Genomic DNA, 25,042 nt, shown 5'->3' on the forward strand with positions numbered 1-25,042 from the left:
AGTGGAAAACATGAAATCTGAATGAAGACTGGATGCTGTGTTTAAAGCTAAACGCATTGTTTAATTACGAAGCGAACTTACACATGAAACACTGAGCATATATCACTTTGAGACTTATTGTAGTGAAAAAAGGGGGCTGGGGGAGGGGCGGGGAGGGGATATGTTGATGGTACGACACAGGGGGCCAATATGGCTATTGTCTTGATCAATAATATAGCTTTGGACATATGCAAACATTGGAGTGTTATAACATGTTAACAATTCAAGAAACATTTGAAAACATTTTGCAGTGATTGGCTTTCATACATTTTGTGCTCTGTTGTTTATGATGAACCAGAAAGAACAATTTAATGTTAGTTTATTTAGAAATTTTACAAAACAGTGGATGAATATTAATATTTAGACCTGGAATAATATACAGACGTCATCATTCTTTGAAGCTTCAAAGATACATTTAGCATTCTCAAAAAGTGAATATAGTTTGAAATGGAAATAAATAAATAATGAAGAAACATAACTAGCGGTGAAATGATCTTCTTTATGTTGTTGTACTATACCTAACCGTTTCAGAACAGCTCGGAAGTTTTCAATATGCGACCAGCAGGCCAATCCGGTCCACGAGATACTTATAAAGCTAATACGCTACGTTTAACTCCACCAGGAAGATTTTAATTTCTCTTATAACTTAATATTTGCTCTGTAGCACTCGTAGGAATTTAATTGATTAATACCGTAATATCCCATGACACTAAATTCCACTTTATGTCACCCTTGGAAGACTAAGTACTGTATGTTAATGCAAGGAATAACTCTCTGCTTAATGCTAGAAGTCAAGGTCGTTGGTTTCTCTGAAGGAGGTATTAGATTTCAATTGTGTTGTATATGAGAAAATGAAACATCACACCACATCCAAGGATGCCAAAGTTTTAAGTCCATCAAATCAGCTATCAGTTTTCAACAAGACATAGAAACAATAAGTACTTACGATCGAACTCCTCAAGGCTACCCAGAAAGATCAAATTTTACAAATGCAAAAAAAATATATAAAAAAACCCCGAATATAATCGTGATTTGAATAATGACCATAAACGGGTCGTTATTCTATAAGCTGATTCGTACTTACGACATGAGACGTTTGTTTATTTTTTATTTTTTTTGACAGATACAATTATGCATGGGAGGAGATGGAGAGCATGGAGGGGATTGGAGGGGATGGAGGGGACTGGAGGAGATTGGGGGGGGGGGGGGTGGAGGGAAGGTACTTCACACTGCAGTATGCAACATGATGCCCAGTCTGTATTTTGGAAGTATAACTAGCACCATATACGGTAAGAAGACTGAAAATGGAAATGTCACAATACGGATAGGTAAGAATGTAAAATGTCAATATATTGATATGCAAGTATATGGAAATGTAACGAGATGAAAAAATGTAACTAAATATGATGATTTATCTGTAATACATGTAACTATATAGGCCTAGACGTGTTACTATAGAATGTAACTAAATGTATGAAGAAATGCAGCAATATGGAGATGTAACTATACATCAATCCGTTACTGCATGGATATTTAACAACATGAAAAATGTGACTAAATGTAAGAAGATGAAAAATGTAACTATATATGGAAATGCAGTTAGATTGTGATGTAACTACATTGACATGTTACTGTATTGATATTTAACAACATAAAATGTAACTAAATGTAAGAAGATGAAATATATTACTAAACATGGATATTTATCTACATTGAATTGTTACTATATGAACGTGTTACTATACTGAGAGATTAATATATATGGATATTTAACCACATAAAATAGGTTACTAAATATGACTTTAACCGTATGAAAATGTTACTATATTGGAAATCCTATACTTAATGGAACTGTTCTTGTATGGAAATGATGTTTCTTAGCGATGCCACATTACATGGAAATTTCACTCTATTTGGGACCTCTTCCGATTCTCAACATTGACTCCATCAGACGCTTTCCCGTATCAGTATATTCACATGGAACACGCGAATTGGTGAAGTTCTTTTTCCTTTTAATTTTTTTAACTTCATTATTTGTTAGTTCATTAAATCTTTATTAACTTCTTCATTCTTCAAAATCTTCATTATCAATTCAAAATCTTCATTAAATTTTCATTAACTTCATAAAATTCATTATTTGTAATGATAATTGACAATAGTCTAACTAATGAAGTTAATGGATTATTAATGAAGAAATAAAGAAAGAAGATAACTAATGAAGTTAATGGATTATTAAGCATAGCAGCACCAATCAATTTATCGAATTCACATCCAGTGTGCCTGAAGCGAATTGTATTTACTAATGGCACTTTCCCTGGAAGTATTCACAAGACATTCAAACAAAACACTTATCCTTTAAGACGCCAAAGACTTAGTATAAAAGACAAGCACGTCTTGCAGAGACAAAACGTAGGACAAACGTTTATTACACACAACAAAACCTAGCTCAGATTAAGGAGTACAATTTACACTTTAAATTAAAGAAAGGATAGCAGGAATTTAAAGGTACTTAATGAAAATAACTGAGAGGATGTTAATTTAATCCATGCACTTGCAACTTAGGATTTATCTTTATGAGGTAAATATAGCGCGTATGTAAGCGTCAGTGGAATATCACTCTGATGGCTTTTTCAAACAGTCGGATCATTTTGCACAATATTTTGCAATAGTTTGATCTATCGATATCGATGTTTTCATTCATATTATTAGGATTATAATGTATGTATGTATGTATGTATTTTAGATCCTCAAACAAGCAGGAACTCGCGAAGAAGCTATCATTGGCTTATCAAAGCCGCAAGCTGACCGAAGTCAGTCTCTTAGATTCATATTGAACGTCCATGATTATGAATTGTCAATTGTCAACAACTCTGTAACTGTACGACATACATTGTATGTATGGATGTATGTATGTATGTATGAATGTATTTTAGATCCTCAAAAAAGCAGGAACTCGCGAAGAAGCTATCATTGGCTTATCAAAGCCGCAAGCTGACCGAAGTCAGTCTCTTAGATTCATATTGAACGTCCATGATTATGAATTGTCAATTGTCAACAACTCTGTAACTGCACATTGTATGTATGTATGTATGTTTTTTCGATCCTCCTGCAATCAGGAACTCGCGAAGAAGCCTCATTGGCTTATCAAAGCCGCACGCTGACCGAAGTCAGTCTCTTAGATTTACATTTAATGTCCATGATTATTAATTGTCAACAACTCTGTAACTGGACGACATACATTAATCTTGGAGTGACTCGAACTTATGAATGTAAGGCACCGGCGTTAACCACTGAGCTAACACTCCTTGATCGATCGATACAATATCTTGCAGATGCCTTTCTTTTCTATTGGAATTGTTGTTTTCTGGTCAGGTATAACAAACGATAAATAAGTAAGTAACAGCTGCAAGCGATTGAGTTCGCGTTTTGCCCAATTTTCGGTCGACGCTACTATAACTAGAGCAACTAGACTGCAGAATCTCAACTACTGATGTGCTGGTATTTTGATGCACAGTGTAACAGTTAAGACAGGTATTGTCACGTACTGTTTACGGTGCAAGTTATTTTAAGGCATGTTCGTTACATGTTCCTTAACAGATATTTTCATGCACAGAGCGTAAGTTACAACAGCGAATACAAAATACCGCAGAATGACTGAAGGACAGTTAAAGTTAATTCCAACAAATAGAACTCACTTTCAAAGAGCACTTTCTGCCGACTGCCAAAGGAACTATAAACTTGCTATAATAATTATTGTATTATAAATCAATGTGGGGAGGGATGCCTCTTTCGAGCAACAATTTTCTTTCAAGAAGTGTAATCCAAACTGTATGGGCCTTCGCAGCTTCATGGTCAAGTCGTGGGATTATGACCTCCATGGTCAAATGTAGGCTTTTCTGCAAGGTATGGAATAAGTCAGGCACTTACAGTCTAGCAGTATCAATGTCATATTAACACAGTCTGTTACATAAGTATTCAGTCTAATCTGTAGGTTTATACAATGCTCATGCAGCTGTAATTAATACTACTATGTATACACGGCATCCGTTGTTAACCTCTTCACTAGCTATGTTTGACATCATATTAGAAGCTCAGCAAACATGTAAGGTGGTTGATGTAAAAAAGTGATTGGCATTTAGATTCAACCTTGTATGAGAAATGGGTGTTTCATGCACTAAAATAAAGGAAATTATGTTATCTTTGATATTGTAATCACAGTACAAATCAAACTTCGGCACTTGTTTAAAATTGGGAACTTTGTTTTTCATAAAAACCCAGTTTGAAAGCAACTTGTTGCGTTTCTGTGTCCGTACCATTTAAGCGTTTGATAGTTATTGTATTTTAAACCTTAACATCTTGAGGAAGTAGGTTGCTAACTATTAAACTGAGACATATGCGTAGGAGGCGGGGGGGGGGCTGCGGGCTACAGCCCCCCAACCAAATACTTTTTTGTGAAAATTCGGGCAATATACTGAGAATTTTTCGGGCACCTACTGAAAGAAAAATAAATTGCAATGTGTTTTTCAATGGTTAAACATATATTCATTCATACTTAGTAAAGATTCCTAAATCTATTGGTCCATTCAGGTCAGCTGACCGTGGTTAATCCTGTGAGTAACGCACGGTAAAATTACGGGGCATCACTTTAATAAATCTTTGGTTATATGTAACCAAAAATGTTTTGTTTTATGATTTTTCCCCCACACAAATGGTAGTGCATGAATGAACGGGGTTAATCAACGGTCTAGCGTGCGTTACTCACATGATTAATGCACTCCGGGTGTTACTGCTATCGCTGGATGCACTCGGGCTCCGCCCTCGTACATCGCTTGCATTATCCCCCGATCGTGCATTAATCCTGTGAGTAACGCACGCTAGACCGTTGATTAAACCCTTATTATTATTATCATTATCATTGTTATTGTAACGACTTCCCGAAAAATTATAACCAATACGGCCAACACGGCAAATAATTGTATGTAATTGGCATGCGATGTAATAACCGATGCATGCCAGTACATTAACATGTTGAATTTGGATATATTTTACGGGCATGTCGTTACAGCCCCCCCCCCAAAAAAAAAACAACAAACAAATTGGGCTCCTACGCCTATGAACTGAGATCAGCGTCCAGCCTTAGCCTATACCACATTCTTAGTCAGACTTCTAGCCTGAGTACAATAGCATGGGTATACTATAGTAATAGTGTACTTCCCCCTTGTTATGAGTACGAGGATAAAGCTCTTAGCGGTAGTTTACATGGAGTACGGTTACCTTATCTTGTATAGTATACCTATACTAGATTTCCCACAGAAAGATCACGAGTACAAATCCAAGATACCGAGTACACGTAACACAATAGTACACAAACGGACTAACTTGTACATAGCAGAGGTATACGTCTATATTGCATATTAGAATTTAGGCTAAAACCAGTCGTTTTATTGACTATTGACAAAACGTTACCCATACAACCGAAGCGCATAGGTGTCACCACAACAAAGAAGAATGAGAGGTTTCTTCCCTTCACGAGTAATCACGGTTCAGTTGGTAACTATTTCAAAACCACGTTTAGACAAACAAAACCAAAATTTGCTATATACACGTTGAAACTAGTAAAACAAGAACTAACGTATAAAATCGCCCTTTCCTTTACAAACCTTTTTTTGTTGTTGATAGATGTGAAGCTAACCGATGATTTATACACATTGGGTAAATGTCAACACAAATTAAATGTAATCGTTGTATTTTGACGTATCACCGAATTACAACTAATGACATCCGTTGATGTCTGAAACGTTTGTCAAAATCTATCAGGTAAGTCCTCATTTCAATTTCAATGAAAAGATTAAATCTGGTTAATATCGCGGAAGTCATACATGTAATGACCATCAAGGTGACTGGACTAGACTAAGTAGTATCCGTTCCCTGCTTCGTTAGCAACCTTGATTAATGCTGACGTTCGCACGGCAACACGACAGGCTGTTCGATGCTGTGATGTCTTGTTCATGAGGCCTTGTGCGATCATTGTGCTTGTAGTTTCTTTATACTGGTCAGGGGCGGATCCAGGATTTTGAGAAAGGGGGGGCCGACATCCCGATGGTAGCACTTTAGTGATCTGCGTCCTGGGGGAGGGGTCTAGGGGGAGGGGTTGTCCCCTCCCCCTTGAAAATTTTTGGTTAATTGTGAGTGCTTAGATGCAAAATGGTGAAACATTTCGCCAAAAAGTAGAAAAACCAGAAACGTTGCAGACACGCTTTTTTGTGCACATATTTTTTCTCGATAGACACATATTTAACAACGCTCAACAGTGCATGTACAATGGATACACTATTATTGCGTCGATTCGTTTTTTCTTTTGCCCGAAAATTATGGCACCAGATTCACCCCAAGAAAAAACATAAAACAAGATATATTCAATGAGATAATTATGATATACTTATTAATGAAAGGGGGTGTAGGCGGTTTTACACTATCTAACGCAACGTAGTCGCCAAGAACCTGAAGTATTTTTAAGGGAGGGCCCGATAATAAGCGGAAACGGATCACCAACCGAAAAAATATAGGAATTTGTGGACTATTCTTGCTTCCTATTGTATTAAAACAAAGCACCTATGTGAAAGACACAAATCACATTCTGAAAATTGTGGAAGCCACCCCATTACTAAAAGCAGTAGTACTTGCTACACTCGATGTCGTCGCCATGTAGGCCTATACCAATACTCCCCAAGAGGAGGCATTAGATATATGTCAAGAAGTCTATGAAAAGGCGGAAAAAAGCGAATATGGAATCAATAAAATATCTTCCATATCCATGCGCAAACTAATTGAACTTATTTTTAACAAGAAACTGTTTCGAGTTCAATAACCAATTCTATCTACAAAAGATCGGTTGCGCCATGGGTAGCCAAGCCTCTCCGGAAATCTGTGATATCGTCATGCATAGACTGGAAAATCAGATTTTACCGACAGATAATAAAATCTTAAAATGGCTCCGCTATAGAGATGAAATTCTATTGCTTTACGACGGTTCACCTTAGGAACTTGAACAACTAGTAAACAGGTTGAATGAAATTCACCGCTTCTTAAAGTTTACGGTAGAAATATTACACACCGAGGTAACATACCTAGATTTGAAAATCTTCAAAGGTCCAAGGTTTGAAACCAATGGGTTATTAGACACCAAAGTCTACACCAAACCCACGGAAACCTTCCAATACCTCGACAGAAACTCTGCACACCCACTTGCCACTTTTAAAGGCTTCATTAAAGGGGAAGTCTTACGATACGCACGTCTATGTAACAATGAGACTGATTTCTTACAGAAAAAGAATGCGTTCACAGAGAAACTGTTACTCCGTAACTATAAGAAAGGGGAAATTGCCTCAGCCATGAAAGGCATAAAATTTGAACACCGTGGGCAATACCTCACTACCAAACCTAAACAAAAGGAACCACCAATGGGTGTTCAAGCTTACCTATACACCCCACATCAAAACCACGCATTTGAAAAATGTACTTTTGAAACATTGGCACTTAATCTCGCGACACGCGGACAGGGGCGTAGCGAATTTTTTTTTGTTGGGGGGGGGGTGTGGAGGATTTGATTTGCCGACGGATCTGGAAGTGGTGACTGAAATGGGGGAGGGGTTTAAGGGGAGGGGGTGTCCCCCTCCCCTTTGGAAAATTTTAAGTTTTGAAACGTCCTTAGATGCAATCTGGTGCATATTTTAAGTCAAATTTGGCACCGTAGAATTTCAATTTCGATATTATTTTTATGGCAGTCGGCAGAAGAAGAATTAATTGGGACCAATTATCGAACTGTGTTTTCTCTTTCACCGATCGTTGAAATAGTGAAACTTCGTGATGAAAATGTTCAGAAAACTTTCCGGTAATGAGAAATAACAACATTCATCTATATACAAGCGAGAAACGTTAAAAATTGTGTACAATTCGTGAGCAGTGTCCTTAAGTTTTCCACGGAGAACGAATGACATCTGCGATGACGTCATTCTGAACAGAGGATAATAACAACACGTTGTCACACGATAGCACGACTCATTGGCTGCGGCCTATACGGAAGCATTTAATTCCATTTCTTTCACTGAGTTGCCGGCGATTCTGGCACTCGTCTAGCTGAGCCTGGCTACAGTAGCTATACTGACGGCCGTGACATTATCAGTTATTTGCCGAGAGGTTTTGAACTTGCAGGCGTCGGGTGATTGGATTGGTGAATGAGTTTATCAGATGAAGAACTGGAAAATCGAAATAACCGATAAAGAAGCTCCCGTTCTCCTTTTCTCTATTCAGCTTTCCTTCTTTCTTCCCCTTCCGCTCTCTTCACCTTTTCTCCTTTTGCCGACAGACCCAAAATTTGCCGACAGCGACCAAATTATTGGGGGGTGTGACACCCCCCACACCCCCCGCTCGCTACGCCCCTGCACGCGGAATTATCCAAACTGTTTCCAAAAGAACCGATTCTAGCCTACAAAAGGGCCCAAAATCTCAAAGATTTACTTGTTAACTCAAGGTTTCATACTAACGAAGAATCAGCTGACTCTCAAGGTTCACACGAAGCTCTTTCAGATGCTCTTATAGCTGCACTATGAGTCCATAAAAACTCGTGCACACAAAATAGATGCATTTTGAGAACGAGACGCCCAGGCCGAATATAAAATATTCAAAGGCTACTACTGATGAAGCTCCTCCTATAAAGTTTGAGAGCAGAAACCGGTCTAGTTGGTCATAAGAACCTACACTAGTCTCTCCTACTATTAACAGTACACTCAATTCACCTAATAGGTACAATTATGTTCCTCGGGCCCTCCCTTAAAAATACTTCAGGTTCTTGGCGACTACGTTGCGTTAGATAGTGTAAAACCGCCTACACCCCCTTTCATTCAGATAATTATGATATACTTGCTAACTGTGCATTGATTTTCCCTGACAGTAATAGTCAGCACTATAGTACTGAGCCGTATCTAATTAATACGTGATGTCGCGTAGGCCTGATAATTGCCTTAGTTTCAAATTTGGAATAAAAACGATCGCGTTTCAGGGAAGAGCAGCTGGATATATATTAGGCTTTTCTTTCACCAAGTTATGCCTATTAGGAATTTGAAGTCCTCCCACATAAAAAAAACGCAACTGATTTCCAAAAAGGGGGGGCCGGGGCCGGGTCGGCCCCCCCCCCCCGGATCCGCCCCTGCTGGTCTCTCTATTGAACCTGGAGACCGTTGAACACGAGAGAGTCCCTGCTGTTATAATAGCCTATTAGAACTCAAAAATGTATTTTTAAAGTAGTTACACTATATGACTATATAAATATGTTGATATGAATGGAAAGGGAACAATGGTAATTACGTAGGAGAAAACCATGGAACACGCTAAATACTAGACCACGTGATTGAATAATGAATATTTGGAACTGTAACACGTGACGTGCAAAATATGGCGATTGCAATGAACCCTTCAATTAAAACGTATACCGCCTATCTTACACCTGTGTTCGAATAAACACACCACATTAAAGGTTACCCAATCCGTTTGCACACACCGACAAAATATGTCTGTTTGTTACAGTTGTATGACCAAACAGTTGCAGGATTTCGATTTAGAAATAGGGCAAGAAATTCAGAATTCCCTGATAAATACTGGTAACGTGTAGCAAGCCTTGGTATCTTAGTATCATCATATTCCATGAAGCGCATTAGTCAACGGTATCTCCTGTCTACATATGTCTGTACACTATAGTACTTAAATCAGCTTCCTATGCCAGTTTTAGCGAGTCGGTAGTTACACCGATTCCCCCCCCCCCCCTCAAATAGGTAATAGCAAAATTCTTCTAGAAAAAATCCTTCGGGAAATGTACAAAGCTTTGCGTATTATAGACTGTATTAAGTAGCGGCATTGTAGTCTACCAAACAGGAAACCTTGCCTTCCTAATATTGTCACAACGTACCCTGAAAATTTATCGAATTAATAACTGGTTGAAATGAAGGCAAACTCTTTAGAGCGTTTCTTCGCTAAAAGAATATTGACTGGTATGAAGAGTATGGAGGGAGATATATTCACTGCACAGACATCGTATGAAACTAGCACACGGAATTGTAAAACGCTGGTAGTGTTTCTAATGACACTTTTCATTTCATTCCAAATCTATTGGCAAATTTGTAGAATTTATTTCATGATATATTCACTTAAAAATTGATTAATGTTTAAAAACCTTTGAGAAAAAAACGCAACAATTAAAGTTATTTTATTTTGATTATCCTTATGGTTGGAAACCATAGACATTATTTCCATAGATTTGAGCTGTGACAAAGCGGCTGATTAATTATCCAAGTTTATTTAATACAAATCTTATTACAATCCAAGTCCATTAGCTCGACTATTCAAGTTTCATTTTAATTAAAAAACCAATTTTTCTTTTAAATCTTTTAAGTTGCCGTCTTACATGTGGTTAACTCTAGTAATACAAGTGTCTATAGTTAACGAAATTGAGGATAATGATGACTTCTATAGTAATAGAACTTTTTCAAACAAGCTGAGATTCTAAAAGTATCACATTTCCACGCTGAATCAACAAGAACTTTATTAGTAGGAAAGTAAAAAGCTATCGAAGAACACATGTCATGACGTCATTGCAAGCTATCCACGTCATGGAAAGGAACTTTGGCGATGATGGGTGTAGCATATATGTTGTAAACACAGCCTATATTCAAACAACCATATCTAGAGGTAAAGAATATGATATGGAGATGGGATTGTAACTAAGAGTTTATCATATTTTTCTCTCCTTAAAAAGTGCCACATTATTGGAATACCACGTCAAAAGAGTTGAATTTAGTACAATCGTACAACGTACTATGTTTTACATAGGCAATATTATCTAAATTTACTAAGGTTACTAAGACCGTACTTTTATGAGCCCCCCCCTTCCTTCTACCCCCATCCCCACACATATCCCTTTCCTTAATCCCTCTAACTAATACTCCATAGGTATAATCTATCCTATAATATATATTATCCTTCGTGCCATCGCACGTGAACTATTGGTATAAATAGACCAATAAGATAACCGGATTTATTTATGTATTAGTATCTTATAGTTAACACGCATTGACAATTCTGTCAATATCCTGATCTAAATATATCCAGCTTCTTCTATGTCCTATTCTGATTTCCTACGGGAATTTCAGGACGAGTCATTTAAAAGTAGGTAATTACTGCATGGAAACACATCAGGCCCTATTTGTACAGGTGTTAAATTTTTCTAGGACAAACGGCTTCATAATTAAGCCTTGTTCCGCAGGTAACACCTTGGAGAAAACTACGCCACGAATTATGATAAGTCCACCAAGCACAGCGCTCGGTAGAACACTGCTATGTATGTGATGTCACACCTTATGTACTGTCCTATTAATGGTAATGTTTTTCCTTTTTGACGATTTTTTTGGTCTTAGTTTAGGGGTCGCCGCCACTAAAGAAAGAGGGAAACGAACTATTTTAGTATCACTAAATATCCCATGGCGTTGTATCTAAGTAAATATCAATGAATCCAAAGAAAAATAAAATTAACTAAATCTATGTCAATCAAATGAAGAATTTCTTTCTCTTAACCTGTACTTCACATTAACTTCCTATACAGATTAGTATTTAGGCTTCACATCAAGTTATGAATGTTGAGAACATGTAGCTCCACTACACACAAATGCAAAATACACACATCACCATACACACATACATACACACAAACCAATCACTCCTCTAAGTAAAATGAAGACAGGTAATGTAAATAATGTAAGAATTACTGTAAATTTATATTGAAGTATCGGTGAAAGATAATCTTGTATTGACAAGAAGAAATTGTAAGGAAAACTTAACAGAAAAAGTCAATATTCCGTTATGTTTCGTCTAAACAGAATATGCTATAGTGCTTTGACAGAACGAACGAATGATTCCCATAACAGTCCATCCTCCTCGTCAGACCGCCTCTGAACCGAAGCACCGGAAAAACGGACTTTTGGGAAGAGGTAATGTCCGACTCATTTACACTTATGAAGGAATATCCCAGTGTCAGGCAACACTGCTGGCTGAAACCCTCACTATCAAAATCTCACGACCTTACAAATGGGGTGTTTGACTGCATTTTGCCAGTAAGTACTAAATCCGTCATATATACTCCATGATATTGAATCACATGCATGGTGAGTGTGATTTTTTCATTTTGTCAAAAGATTTTATTTTCCTTTCACAGATCGTGTTGTTTCCTAATTTGTTAATAGTCTCTCTCTATATATATACATACATATATATATATATATATATATATATATATATATATATATATATATATATATATATATATATATATATATATATATATATATATATATATATATATACATATATATATATATATATATATATATATATATATATATATATATATATATATATATATATATATATATATATATAGACCAACAATAACTTAGTTCAATACATTGTTCACATTCTGAAAGAGTTGTGAAACTAATACCCTTTTAGCACAGCTGCTTTGCTATGAATTACGAATTATCGATGACGTAACATTTACGATCTGCAAATGGGATTGAATATTTTGTCGTCAATTACATTACATTTTCTAAAACTCGTATTTTTCCGTGTTATTAATTAGAACTATATTAAAGTGTGACTTTAGGGACAAGAGTAATTTGGATGTGTTATAGACTTTTAAAATCACTGCTGTTTATCCAGGGTTGTATTCTGTAAATGCCTATTTAAACGTCTAAATCTAACAAAGTAAAGCGACTGAAGAATTCAGTCTAACCCACGAAACATTCGATCAGTCCCTCAAGTGCGAAAACAAAAATCGATAAATGAGAATAATCGATTCGCTAATTGCCTCAAATAACATGTTTACAATGCATTACAATTTGGAGGATACATGGTAAATTGTACCTTTTAAGGTTTCTCTGAAATTCATATCGAATCAAAGGAGCATACTGATTTTGAATTATGAGCATTTAATAAGAAAAACATGGAAAACACTAATATTTAGGCCCGCACTGACGAGTCGACGTTGAAATCAAGTTAGCCTTACAGGAGCATTACAGACATCAGTATATTTTAAAGCTGAATATGTTGAAAACCGAACTATGAAAATTCTGCATTGTAGTCACCCTTTAAGTGTATACATGAATTCTCATATATAGTTCACTTCACTTCGTAATGTACTCTGCAAAGTGGTTTATCATTCCTGTGTGGTTTCTCAATACGACTTCCCTCCTTGTCGTGTGTATATTTTTAATCAATCTGTTCCCTCATTTACAAAAAGTGTAAACCATCGCCATCTACAAACGTATTCGGGATTTTTTCAAAGAGAAAACTTCCCTAGCCTCGAGCAGACACTTGAAGTTATACCGAAGAAAGGTTTTAAGGAGTGCGATAGTATAGCATTCAATCCTACTGCAGGGATAAAGTCTATTGGGATATTACCAGGGTGAATCATGCAATTTATATTTCGGGTCGATAGCTCGGAGAACATTAACAAGGAACTAACATAGAGTTAAACACTTGACATTCTCAACAACATGTTAAGATGACGTCACATGCCAACGGCGAATATGTGACGTCAAATGAAATCTCATTTCCATTCACGATAAACAACTGTGGTCTAATAGAAGACAGGCTTTTCTGCTATAGCCTGATATGCTTTCTGCTATAGCCTGATATGCTTTCTGCTATAGCCTGATATGCATTCTGCTATAGCCTGATATGCTTCCTGCTATAGCCTGATGTGCTTTCTGCTATAGCCTGATATGCTTTCTGCTATAGCCTGGTATGTTTCCTGCTATAGCCTGATATGCTTTCTACTATAGCCTGATATGCTTTCTACTATAGCCTGATATGCTTTCTACTATAGCCTGATATGCTTTCTACTATAGCCTGATATGCATTCTACTATAGCCTGATATGCTTTCTACTATAGCCTGATATGCTTTCTACTATAGCCTGATATTCTTTCTGCTATAGCCTGATTTGCTTTCTGCTATAGCCTGATATGCTTTCTGCTATAGCCTGATATGCTTTCTGCTATAGCCTGATATGCTTTCTGCTATAGCCTGATGTGCTTTCTACTATAGCCTGGTATGCTTTCTGCTATAGCCTGATATGCTTTTTGCTATAGCCTGATATGCTTTCTACTATAGCCTGATTTGCTTACTGCTATATCTTGATATGCTCTCTACTATAGCCTGATATGCTCTCTACTATAGCCTGATATGCTTTATCTTTCACACTGAGAGTAAGCAACTAGTACGATATTTTAATCTAAATCCTTCGTAAATGTCTCTTATAGCAAGCAGATTAAATCTATAACTTAAATAAGCTTTATGAGGAATATTTTGTGAGGCATTCAAGCAAGCAACCAAACGTCACTGCAGCAGGCCTTATTACATTAAATGAATCACAGATCTCTTAGTCAGGAAATCCTATGAGAAACTACAAAGTCTCTTATTCAGGAATTATAGTCAGGAATTGAAAACAAGGTGTTCTTAATCAGGAATACATACATGAAACCAAATATTTTCTTAGTCAGGAAATGATATGTGAACCAAAAATAAGGTCTCTTATTCAGGAACTTACATGCCTAATCAAAGTCTCATAGTCACGAATTCACGCACACGAGACCATCCGTCTTTTAGTCAGAAATACATTCATGAAACCAACACTATTTCTTTGACAGGAATTCAAATAAGAAACCAAACAAAAATTTATGTTATTCAGGAATTATCATATAAAACCAAATATCTAGTAATCATTAATCCATTTTTCTTAGCCAGGAATTCACATATGCCACAAATGGACTCTTATAAAGGAATAATTACATGCAAGGAAAACGTGTCTTAGTCAGGGAACCGTTCATGGAACTGCATTAAGTCATAGTGTGATCATACATTTCTGTTGCATAACATCAATGTAGCTGAATATAACAAAAGCAAAATTCTCCTATAACATCATCCTCATAGCTTGATTTTATATTCAGGTAACTAATAATGTCATAGTATCGTGTTCTTTTATAGTCTTTATTGTTTCATATAGATGACTAGGTTTGGCTGGTACCGCTATAAGTGTTTCAAACGTGCCTTCCTGTTTGGCTTGTCACGATATGATGTGGTATAGAGGAATTGTATGATAACAACCCTTATCTACTCTAAATAGTAAAGCTATTCAATTAATGGTGACTACAGTAAGTGACTACTTTGATAGTCAAACTTCCAGTGGCTTTTTACCTAATTGTACATGTGATCTGTCCCTTTGATCACAATGCCAAGTCGAGTCTGATTTTGACAGACAACATTAACCGGTATAATGTCTAAAGTTGTGGGATAAACTGTTTCATACAAGAATGTATACATCCAACCAATCGTGCGATGGCTTTTTTCTTTTTGGTTATTTTTTTTTGGGGGGGGGGGTTGGGGGGGGAGAGGGTAGGGTGATTATTTAGTTAAACGATATTTTGTTTTAAAGAGCGCCTTTGTCATTACGGTGGTTAAAATGTAGTGAAATTTACGGTATTTATGTGTTAGTACATATAAACCTCACCATACGGTTTGTTCTAAAAACCTACATTCATTTCACGATAATGACATAAAATCCCACGCGTCTTACATATATATATATATATATATATATATATATATATATATATATATATATATATATATATATATATATATATATATATATATATATATGTAAGACGCGTAATATTTTATGGCATTATCGTGAATTGAATGTAGGTTTATAGGAAAAAAAACCGTATGGTGAGGTTTGTATAATTAATAACAGTTATCGTTTCCATATACCGTAAAACTTGAAGGTACAACTTTCTATGTAGGCCCGTGTATTGTCAATGTATATTGTCTGTGTATAGCATGTATATGATCTGCATGCTATGAATACCAGCAAGAAATCATGATCAACTTGAATGAATAAAAGATACTTTAATACAATACTTGTAAAACTATCAATCATAGTCCATCGGTCTTAATCATTTATAAAAGCGTTTTTTCCTATATTCTGCTGGGTCTATTTAAAACCAATTACATAGTAAAACAGTTTTATATAGTCAGCCGAGGAAGAAATGTATGTATGACTAATCGAAAAGAAGCCTATAGTCTACGCCAAAGTCTACCGATACAGCTGATTGCATTCAATTACTTTATAACAATTGCTGACCTACATAAACTTGATAAAAAATGAACTTTCAGCAAACATGTGTGATTTCATAGATTCACAATAACAGTTTTGTTATTCATATGAAAATTGTGCATCCATTTTTGCACCGTCAGAATGTTTAATGGAGCAGAATAAGCCTAAACGATATTTACAAATATTATGTAAACTTCGCAAACCCTCTGGACTAAAATGTGAACTAAACCAATTGTAATTTGAAAGCAATGAGGAGAATAATAATGAAAGATAAATCATTTATTCTTTTAGTAATGTTTATCTTTGATATCATATCTGATTGCTTGATCATAACATTTTTTCTTCCTGCACAACTGAGACAACATGACTCCCAAAAATACTTCAAAAGTCGCATGTAGCAAATTTTCTCAGGATGTTTGGCACATGTTCCTGTTTGTAAGCCGAGAGTAAATTTTCATGGAAGCTATTTCTTTTTAGTTTGAACATGCGCAGTGATTAGATTTTGGACATTCAAGATATTTTAGATGCAATCAAGTTTATGACCATACATTAACGTTAGGCCGACGTCACAAATCAGAAAACTACAATGTGTTTGGAAATTTAGTAATTACATAATTTGTTAATCACACGATTCTCATTTAATTCTATGCAACGCTCAAACACTAGCCGTAGTGACACTCGCTGATCCACCGTTGGTTTGGGGCTGTGGGGTTGTGGGGCTGTGGGGTTGTGGGCTGTGGGGTTGTAGGGTTGTGGGTATCAGCCCCTATTTCAACCCACACAAGTAGCGGTTCGTATCACAACATTTCGTTGTATAATTAGGCACATTTATGGTATCCTCTTAATTTATTTTCTGCGATTCTCCCCGATATAATAACCTGATAACCTTCACACATCACGTTTTAGAACGAACAAAGCTAAATTGTGAATTCTCTCTGGAATTCATGATTGCCACAGGACATTAGTACGTTTAGCATTGTTTCATCGTTCAATAGAAACTTAAGGAGTTACTATCTTAGAAGTGACTAAATCCACATATTTCCTACTTAATTAACTCAGCATTGCTGTTTATTTTGTATTACCATTTGGTTTAGGTCATGTGTAGTATCTGTTCCCTTTCGAGGGGAATGGTTATGCACACTCGACGATGATCACACAGTCACAGTCCCGATGCAAGGGGACTGGGGCTGAGAGCGGATCAGTCGTTCGGTAGTTTGGTTTTCGTGCCCAGGTTCTTTCCTGGGCGACTTTTTCTTAAAAAGTACCATTTGGTTTATATGTTATTTGGTTATTATTGTGTTATACAGGGCGTGACCTTTAGTAGACAGGCCGGCAAAAGGATTTTAAATCAATTCCTTTCGCAATGTATATAAACACCGTCACTTTGATATAGTTGATCAAACCAATGACTAAATTGTCAAATTTCACACAGTTTTTATAAGAGGGTATTTTGTTGTTTCAAGTTGTTTCCATTAACGGGAGACGACATTAAATATTAGGAGCTGAGTGGTGTCCAGCTAGAGGTTATAGGGAAATGAGGGGGGGGGGGGGAGTGGGGAGGAGATTTCATCCTCTCATGTATTGTAACTGCACCTATAGAATGAATGAATGTTATAGTATGGGAACATTTCAGAGATAGACCCATATTTTACCACGTTCCTTCCTCTACTTTCCCTTCCCACCCCGACTCAACCCCACGCCTCCTCCGCATCCCAACCCTCAGGCTAATGAAAATTGTTTGGAATAATCTTCCTTCAAACACGAGATAAAATAACTAAGTTAATTATACAAACAAAATACCTCACTAAGTTATTTACACAAACATAATACCTCACTAATTTAATTATACAAACATAATACCTCACTAAGTTAATTATACAAATATAATACCTCACTAAGTTTAATCTACAAACATAATACCTCACTAAGTTAGTTATACAAACATAATACCTCACTAAGTTAATTATACAAGCATATTGCCTCACTAAGTTTAATATACAAACATAATACCTCACTAAGTTAGTTATACAAACATAATACCTCACTAAGTTAGTTATACAAACATAATACCTCACTAAGTTAATTATACAAACATAATACCTCACTAAGTTAATTATACAAACATAATACCTCACTAAGTTTAATATACAAACATAATACCTCACTATGTTATTTATACAAACATAATACCTCACTAAGTTAATTATACAAGCATATTGCCTCACTAAGTTTAATAATACAAACATAATACCTCACTAAGTTAATTATACAAACATAATACCTCACTAAGTTAATTATACAAACATATTACCTCACTAAGTTTAAAATACAAACATAATACCTCACTAAGTTAATTATACAAACATAATACCTCACTAAAATTAAATTAATTATACAAACATAATACCTCACTAAGTTAATTATACAAACATAATACCTCATGTAGACCTGTATCTCAGTCTCGATTATGTAAATGATTTTTTTTTGTAGGAAAGAAAACATTATATGAAAATAAAATATTAGGTAGAGAATGAAGCGTGCTTTAATCCCGGGCTTCGAAATCCTCCGTCCAGTCCTATTATTCTTTCGACCAAGCAAATCGAAAATTTGTCAATTCACAGTTGCATCCATTAATAATCAAAAAAAGGATTGGCTGACCTTATTTATTTATATTTAAAGATATTTACTTATGAATGTTAAGCCTGTAGTTACCTAAGTGCAAGGCAAGAATAATTTATTATCTTTTTCTTTACATATTACTTAAACTAAAACCGGTACAGAATTAACTATAACGCAATATAGAATCAAGACTCAACAGGGAGCAATAAGTAACTTAATACTGGATATAGTAATCACGCGCTATTTAAATAGCCCGCCGGAGGGGACGTTAACACGGAGTTTTAAAATTAGGATGTATTACAGCGAGTGGCACATATCCATAAATTACGCACAAAGAATAGATTTATTTGAATATTACTATATCAATGGTCAGGTAATGAGGTCAGGAGTTTGAATCGCAAGTTTGTAAAGAGCGTAAAGGGAGTATATGTTAACAGATCAATGTTTGACTAGAACAGGATTCAAACACCAGGCTCAAAAGTTCAAACTTCTACACCTGCAATTGAACTTCTAAGTGCAGCTATAGTTGATGTTTATCTCAATCGATATTAGTGCTTACGTATAATCCTGTAGTGACTGCAGAATCGAATCATTATTCCAAAAAGGTGGGAAAAGGGAACTCTTTGCTCTTTTTTAAAACTCTGTTCATAATTTTCCAATCAGTTTTCTTGATTTTCTGAGAAATAGTAGAATTTCTTTCTCCCCAGTTTTTGCTGATAGTTTTTAAGCTAAGCTTATACGACTGATAAAATTATGACAACATCGTTCTAAATTTGTTTACCAATGAACATTACATAATTTATTTAGAAATTAATCCGTCAAATCCATTATATAAGTGTATTCACACACAACATACAGAAAGCACATAGATCAAAAGAGGTAAGCAATAAGGAATCCTTTATTTACTAAAAACCAGTTGGCTTAGTCAAGTGGAATATATTATTTATACTTTTTTAATGGCCTTCGGTATTACTACATAATTGGTTTGTTTATTTATGACTTAAAAGTGACTTTCATAAAAAGCCATTGCAGTGCTATTAACAAGACCTTGGAAAAGGTTTCATTAATTTGTTTTTATATTAAATGTTAATTCAGGAGGTTCGGGAATATTTATCTATTTATTTACTGTTTTGCCTTCGTTTTCATACCAGGCCTCGTGATTTATTCTTTATAATTTTGTACTTAATGGTATTTTTGTCCATTTGAGAGCAGATTAAAATGGTTGCAAAATCAATCGGACTTCCTGCATGTAATGAAGCGTATAGGTTGACCAAGATAGTAAACGTTGGTTTCTTTAATTCCAGTGTTTTGTATATTCATAATTCATCAATTCATTCATTATAGAGAATATATTTTACCAGCAGCGACACTAGTGGGATGAGGATCTTATATGATAAGATGAAACTGAAACTAAAAATTATATAATAACGAGCGGATAAGAAAGATGAAACAGAATGATGTTCAAAGCTTTAACTGCGTTATTAGAAATTTAGTTTTATTTTGAAATTTATTTTTATTTTTTACAAATCCTCACTCAAGACACATGCTTGTAAAATATTCTAAAGCAAACGTTAATTGAAAGGATGCACGTTAGAGATTGGGAAATCCTGCCTGCCCAACCTTCTTAACTGTAGTGTTTTGCATAGAACTTGGCATAGTCTTGCATATGGCACAATACTCTACCATTAGATGACGGATAAGGGAGCTCAATTCATACCTTGGGCGGGGGGGGGGGTGTTTATGCAACAGGTGGTAGGCAACGTTTCATTAAAACAACTGGTTTCTGTGAAAGTGTTTTTCGTCTGCTCTTGGGGAAAAAATGAGTCATTATGTGTACAAAGTTCATACTCACTTCGAGTGTCGATCGCCAATTAAGAAAAGTGATATATTTTACTTGACTGTAAACAATATTCAGTATTTTCATATCAAGATGGCCTGGCTTGTCGCTATACTTGTAAGTTAACTTATGTTTTATCATTGCATCAGTTTGACTGCCAGTAGAGTGGTCAACGATTCTCGAGTACTGATTGAACTTTAGACGAACCTAACCAATTTCCTTATGCAGCTTGGGTCAATTCATCTGATCCAGTAGATGCACTTGGTAAATCAATTTCAAAAAACCTATCGAGTATCTCTCAAAATGTGATGGCAATTAATTAAGGCACCAAATATCTATGCCCATGATCTTCATGCCCGAGTACTGGTTATGAATTTGATGCTATTCTCAACATCCCAAGCAGGTGAATTAGAGGGTATAGGAATATCCGGTGGTGACTGGAAATATATGAGATCAAGAAAATTGTATTCTCATTTCATAATATACTTAAATCAGAAAAAAAGAGAGTAACTTCGACAAGGGGACCAGGGTGACATAATTGCCTCGGGTGCTGTACCGGCTCTCATCAACGAATCAAACCAACACGTGTGAGAATAATTACTTCGTTCTAATTTTAAAATTTCAAATATTTGTGTAAGCATTTGGATCATGGAGGAAAGGTACTTTCACATTCCAAACTAGATAAATGACAACTTCCATCTCTCATAACTCGATAATCTGACAGGGTCACTTAACACCAATGTGTTTGGTTCTAGTGGATTCCCCTGTCTCGTTAAAAGAATAGTCCATTTATATGTAACATAGATAATCTAAGCATTTGAGTGAAACTTGCATTCAATTCCTATGTACCCTTTTTTAAATATTAACAATTGAAGTTATCTGATATTCTACAAAAAGTGAACTTGAGGTAAACAGGTGTGATGTCATAGTTGCACACTGATAAATAATGTTTTGCTTTTTTTTTTCAGTCCATTGATTTGACCTTTGATTGGATAGGTTTACTAGTTTGTCTAAAGGGGATGTGAAGTTTATAAAATACCAATACCTATGGTACATTCACATTTATGGATGCATCCAATTGTGGAGTATAAAATTAGACGTAAATTTTAAAGGAAAACAAATCATTACTTATCAGTGTGCAACAGTGACGTCACACCTGTTTGCTCCAAGTTCACTTTTGGGTACGGAAAGGTGGCAACTTCAATTAACAATATCTCAAAAACGGTACATAGGAATTGAATGCAAATTTCACCAAAAATCCAAAATGCTTAGATTATGTCAAAAAAGAAATTTTGACCTGGACTATTCTTTTAAGTAAATCAAGCTACTGCATTTAATAATATGAAGATTGTTACATTTTTTACTTGTTTTGAATTTGCGACTAAGATATACTATTCCGAGTTTTTGATGTGAAACATCTCTATTAATTCATACAATCAAACGTATTTCTCTGTTTTGTGTTCTCTCAAAACCTTTCATTTTAACCGTTTCTAGCTGGTTCGTCTGTCTCTCTGATAATTTCAAAATATTTTTTGCTCACCTGAAAGCATCTGGTGGCAACAAAGAATGTTGAGGTTAAAAGAATCGGATTGATTTCATTTGAGATGAGATTGTTATCGATTCGTATGGAAAAAACTTTAATTAGGGCGATATCAAAATGCATATAAGAGTTATTGACACTCGATAGTAATTCATTGATATATTGCATTGCTGATTACCGCAAAACCACAATAAACGTTATGACACAACGTGAGAGGAGTTTATTCCCAAAACAATCTTAAAATGATGACATTTAACTCTTACTTGTGTAATACGAGTCAAAACGAAATTTAGATAATGGATTAAATGAAAAAGAGAGGACTATAAATCAAAAAAGTTAAAGTTACAAACCGTAGTTAATCTTGAAAAATATCTCTTTACAAGAAATCCAAGATTTTCTCATTTCTTTACAGAAAATCCAAAGGTATTGTTGGTGAAAGGTAAGTCGCACATTTTTCGTTACAGTTATATAGATCGTTAATTCGACGCTGAGCCAATCCAAATGTTGTCCGTTATTCTTATATATTTATGTGATTCTGTGTTTTATTGAGAAATTTCATCACTTGCGAGAGAATTCTCTTGTCAAAATGTAACATTTATTCATTTCCGTTTCGGTTTGGAGTCGATATTTTATGACATTTATGTCACATTTAATGACCGAGAACTGAGGAATTAGGCAGGGGTAATCAAAAATGTTATTGGATAAGTTAGAAGATCACGTGATAAACAATTCTTTAAAAACGAAGCGAATGAAAATCCTCAAAAACGTATCAAAAAGTCAGCTCCAAGACAATTCTAGAAGAGAAACTGCAATTGCAGGATAGCCACAAAAAAAAAATTCAAAGGATCGGATGTTGAATTTTACAGCTTGATAAAATTCGTTAATAGCGTTGCGTGTCTTGTGTAACTCACAAACATCGCCGTTATAGTCAGTTCTTTGTCCTACCTTGAACAAATGAAAAACGGGTTAGCTTTCTTTTCCAGATTTGCCCTTAAGCTAGCGGAATCCATATCGTCATAGTAATACGATCAAATTACAAGACAAAAGTTCTCTTATTGGTTTAAAGTTTGACATCTATCTTCATCAATGTTGAATATGTAAAAATTTAGTTAGTCCCTGTTCGCTCAAGCGACAAGAAATGTTATGAAACTCCGCGATATTATATTTCCTTTAAGAGTTAACGTAAAACAGAGCAGGAAACGGCTGTACCAGGAACGCGTCTAGCCTAACCAATCAAGGCTTTTTTGTCGCCTACAACTGTGTGCGAGTTTATTTTGTAAAACGAAAATATGCAAGGTACCTCCACTTCCTGAGTATAGTGAACAAAACGCTCATATCATTGACTCTTTCATACTGAAGCCTTCGAGATGGCGGTATAATAATATATCCGAAACCCAGGCGCCCCGTTATAGCTAAATATCACTCATAGTTAAATATGGTTACTGCAAGGTATGGTGGTATATGCTGATTGGTTATTTGTATATTACGTCATTGAGCCAGTATGCTATTACACGAGTTTTCTCGCAATATTACTAAATCGACGATGTGGACTTTAAAGAACAAGATACACATACAGTGAGACTTCCTTTACTCTTGTGCATTTTGTGTTAGTTTTCTGCGCCAGAGAAAAGTTAAGGAAGAATTTAACGTCATAATATCAGTGACTGGTTGAAATCAAAAAGGCGCATAAACACATGTTAAAAAAACTTTTTTTATTTTAGATGCATTGGGAATAGGTGGACTATAAATAGGAATGAATATAAAGCAGTGAAGAGTGGCATAGTGTGTATATATGTGGAGTATGAATGAGTATGAAGGAGTATGAATATGAATAGTCACATACTAGACATTTATAGAGTAAAAATAAGTATATGAATATGAAACTGAATAGTTACATACTGGGCATAGGTGGAGTATAAATATGGATGATCATAAAGCAGTGAAGGGTGGCATTCTGTGTATATCGGTGGAGTATGAAGGAGTATGAATATGTAGAGACACATACTTGACATTTATAGAGTTTAAATAAGTATATTAATATAAAAATGAATAGTTACATACTGGGCATAGGTGGAGTATAAATATGGATGAACATAAAGCAGTGAAGGGTGGCATTCTGTGTATATCGGTGGAGTATGAAGGAGTATGAATATGTAGAGACACATACTTGACATTTATAGAGTTTAAATAAGTATATTAATATAAAACTGAATAGTTACATACTGGGCATAGGTGGAGTATAAATATGGATGAACATAAAGCAGTGAAGGGTGGCATTCTGTGTATATCGGTGGAGTATGAAGGAGTATGAATATGTAGAGACACATACTTGACATTTATAGAGTTTAAATAAGTATATTAATATAAAAATGAATAGTTACATACTGGGCATAGGTGGAGTATAAATATGGATGAATCTAAAGCAGTGAAGGGTGGCATTCTGTGTATATAGGTGGAGTATGAAGGAGTATGAATATGTAGAGACACATACTTGACATTTATAGAGTTTAAATAAGTATATTAATATAAAAATGAATAGTTACATACTGGGCATAGGTGGAGTATAAATATGGATGAATATAAAGCAGTGAAGGGTGGCATTCTGTGTATATCGGTGGAGTATGAAGGAGTATGAATATGTAGAGACACATACTTGACATTTATAGAGTTTAAATAAGTATATTAATATAAAAATGAATAGTTACATACTGGGCATAGGAGGAGTATAAATATGGATGAATATAAAGCAGTGAAGGGTGGCATTCTGTGTATATAGGTGGAGTATG

General features: G+C 35.3%; 1 protein-coding gene across 3 annotated transcripts in view; it reads right to left on the reverse strand.

Moving 5' to 3' along the window:
• Positions 1-25,042, reverse strand: part of LOC139969857 (galanin receptor 2b-like) — a 71,810-nt gene that overhangs the window by 17,439 nt on the left and 29,329 nt on the right. Inside the window, exon 1 of one of the 3 annotated variants that reach the window (XM_071975193.1) lies at positions 22,607-23,603. The exons of the other annotated variants lie outside the window; for them this stretch is intronic. The gene's annotated coding sequence lies outside the window, so the exon portion shown is untranslated. Of the gene's footprint in view, positions 1-22,606; positions 23,604-25,042 lie in introns of those variants that run through there. 3 annotated transcript variants of the gene reach the window in all.

This window comes from Apostichopus japonicus, chromosome 7, assembly GCF_037975245.1.
Source record: "Apostichopus japonicus isolate 1M-3 chromosome 7, ASM3797524v1, whole genome shotgun sequence".
NCBI classification, from domain to species: domain Eukaryota; kingdom Metazoa; phylum Echinodermata; class Holothuroidea; order Aspidochirotida; family Stichopodidae; genus Apostichopus; species Apostichopus japonicus.